Here is a 3441-nt window from a genome sequence, read left to right on the forward strand (position 1 = left end):
GTGGGTGAGTGTGTGGGGGGACGTTAGGTTTAGGCTGCAGGGAGGGAGGGTTAGGCACTAGGAGGTGGGTGAGTGTGCGGGGGAGGTTAGGTTTAGGCTGTGGGGTGGGAGGGTTAGGCACTAGGGGGTGGGTGAGTGTGCGGAGGAGGTTAGGTTTAGGCTGCAGGGAGGGAGGGTTAGGCACTAGGAGGTGGGTGAGTGTGCGGGGGAGGCTAGGTTTAGGCTGCAGGGAGGGAGGGTTAGGCACTAGGAGGTGGGTGAGTGTGCGGGGGAGGTTAGGTTTAGGCTGCAGGGAGGGAGGGTTAGGCACTAGGAGGTGGGTGAGTGTGCGGGGGAGGTTAGGATTAGGCTGCAGGGAGGGAGGGTTAGGCACTAGGAGGTGGGTGATTGTGGGGGGAGGTTAGGTTTAGGCTGCAAGGAGGTAAGGTTAGGCACTAGGGGGTGGGTGAGTGTGTGGGGGGACGTTAGGTTTAGGCTGCAGGGAGGGAGGGTTAGGCACTAGGGAGTGGGTGAGTGTGTGGGGGGAGGTTAGGTTTAGGCTGCAGGGAGGGAGGGTTAGGCACTAGGGGTGGGCAAGTGTGCGGGGGAGGTTAGATTTAGGCTGCAGGGAGGGTTAGGCACTAGGGCATGGGTCTTCAAACAGCGGCCCTCCAGATGTTGTGAAACTACATGTCCCAGCATGCCCTGATAGTTTTGGCATGTTATTATAGGAAACAATGTGGCAATGCATGTTGGAACATGTAGTTTCACAACATCTGGAGGGCCATAGTTTGAAGACCCATGCACTAGGGGGTGGGCGAGTGTGCGGGGGAGCTTAGGTTTAGGCTGGAGGGAGGGAGGGTTAGGCAATAGAGGGTGGGTGGGTGAGTGTGTGTGTGGATTTTAGGTTTAGGCTGCACGGAGGGAGGGTTGGGCACTGAGAAGGGGGGAGAGTTGGGGGAATGCAGAGTGAAGGAATACTTACTGGACCCCTGTCATCGGGATTCCTTCAGGATGCCGGCACTGGTAATCCGACCGCCGGTCATCCATATGTATTCCTGTGTTAAGGCGCTGTGACGCACATTAGTGGTTTGAAGAAACTCAGGGAGCCCGAGGTGTGCTCCCACCACCACCAGTGCTGTGCCTAAACACGTGCAAAGGGGGCAGCCGTACGAACGTGTGGACCCTCTCCCAAAGGAGAAAGGCCCCATGGTTCCCCTAACCCCCCTCAACCATAAGGCCGAGGAAGGGAAAAAAGGGATCGGTGGGTCCTCTTCGCCGAAGCTCAGAGAGACCCGCGTTTCCTCCACCCCCGGAAGGGTTTTGGACGGTGGGTCCTCCGCACCCGAAGGTTTGGAGAGACCCGCATAGGCTTCCCTCCGCCTTGCGGCTCGGGGTTGCCTTCGAGGGGACCGGGACTCTCCCCAAAAGGTGAAGAGTCCCAGTCACGTTTGGGGAACGGAAGGCCCGTTAGGGACAGCCGCACTACCCAAATCAAAAAAACGTGACAAACTAACGAAAAACGTGAAGTGCTAAAAAGTGCAAATCAAAGAAAGAAATAAAAAGAGGCCCTAGCCAGAAGGCCGGGGTGGGGGTGTAAAAAATTGTCCTACCCCATCCAAAAGGACGAGGTAAGGACGTGTAGCCTAACCTAGAGGGAAGTGCGCGGTGCAAGTGCCATTCAGTGCATTGTGCTGGACATCACCAGTGCAAATCAGGCACCCCCGAGTTACCCCGGGGGCACAGTGCAGCCTCGGGCTCCAGGCAGACGACCAGTCAGCGTCCGACCAAGTGTTTCTCCGTCTCACCAGCAGGCACTTTCCAGCCCCTGGCATGGGAATGGGTACTCCACTGGGCTTTTCAAATGACTGCTTTAGGGGCTGCACCCCCCTTGGAAGAGCAATCTACTCAGTCCCAGTGTTTCTCCGCTCCCAGGGTTAAGATACTAGGCTGAGCTTTTCGCTGTGCCCAGGCTGGTGGCTTAGCCAACCTGGACCAATCTACTCGGTCTCAGCTTTTCTCCGCTCCCTGGGAATGGATACTAGACTGAGCCTTTCGTTGACTCATCCTTCGGGGGCTACGAACCCCGTCAAGAGAGCAAACTACTAGGCCCAGTGTTTCTCCCCCCCTCTTACCAGTGGGTTTACAGAAACAACACCTCCTACCACTGGCAGAGGTGAAGGTACTCAGCTAGCCCTTTCACTGCTCCCGGGAAAAAAACAGAGGGGTCCCACACCCTCCGCCCATCAGAGCAGCTACTCAGACCAGCCTTTCTCTATTCTCTGCCAGCAGGCCAGTCCATACCCAACTGATAAGAACAGATACTACACTTGATCTTAGCCAAAAGGCCGAGAAGCGATGGTTGCACACTCACCATACCAACATACAGACTGGGAGGGAAATCCATTTGCAGATGGCAGCGCACAATGGCCATACCTCCCAACTGTCACGATTTTAGAGGGACAGTCCCGATTTTCGGGTCCTGTCCCGCTGTCCCACCCGCGGCAGGCATTGTCCCGCTGCGGGGGGTGGCAGTTGGGAGACCCCCAATCTAGTAGAATAGACGCTGTGCGCATGCACACAGCGTCTATTCTCGTATGAAAATGAGGTCGCGGCTAATTAGCATAAGCCGCACCCTCATTTGCATACACCCTGCCCCCTTTTCGGGCGCTCACGCGGCTTCGCCGCGCGAGTGTCCCTATTTCTTCAGGTCAAAAGTTGGGAGGTATGCTATCGGTGTATAACACTTATTAAGTATAACTTATGCAGGTAAGATCCTGTTATCTAGTTCGTGTCCAGGAAGTGTGTGTCCATACTGATCCATCAGGAACTTTTGTGTTCATATAAAGGCAGTTTAGTTGTGTCCTGAGGAAGGTAGACAGAGGTGGTGGTAAAAGAAGACTGTTCTGTAGCAGAACTTCGGTAGCATTCTGGTTGTGGATAACGCCCAATGAAGATGGGTGTAAGGTATCCATGGGTAGGGGGGGGGTTGTGGGATTTGAAAGTAGATGAGGCGTAGATGATAAAGTGGATGAGAGAGGTGAGGTGAGGTGAGGGGGGGTGTCTCTCCGTTAGTTGGGGTCTGCTGCCCAGTCATTTCGGTCTGCTTGCTGTGGGGTTGGGGGTGTCGCCTCCCGGAGGTAAGCTTCTGCGTCTAAGTGCGACAGAAAATCTCTAAATGAGTTTCCTTCAAAGATTCGTAGTCGCGCAGGGTATATCATTGCGAACTTCACCCCATCACGGATGAGTTTTGAGCAGGTCGGGGCAAAGTTTTTCCTCGCTTTAGAAAGTTCAGCCGAATAATCTTGGAACACTAGTATCTTGTGTCCCTGCCAGGAAATGGCTCGCACCTTGCGGGAGGATGCCCAGATTAGTTCCTTGTGCAGGAAGTTCAAAGTTTTGAAAATCACAGCGCGGGGTCGGGCGCCCTCCTGTGGCCGTAGTGTTCCCAATCTGTGTGCA

At 55.0% G+C, this 3441-nt stretch overlaps 1 pseudogene; it reads right to left on the minus strand.

Moving 5' to 3' along the window:
• Positions 1 to 2201: 2201 nt before the first annotated feature.
• On the minus strand, positions 2202 to 2339 carry LOC146060859 (U2 spliceosomal RNA; annotated as a pseudogene).
• Positions 2340 to 3441: the final 1102 nt, after the last annotated feature.

This window comes from Crinia signifera, chromosome 2, assembly GCF_055691185.1.
Source record: "Crinia signifera chromosome 2, ASM5569118v1, whole genome shotgun sequence".
NCBI lineage: Eukaryota > Metazoa > Chordata > Amphibia > Anura > Myobatrachidae > Crinia > Crinia signifera.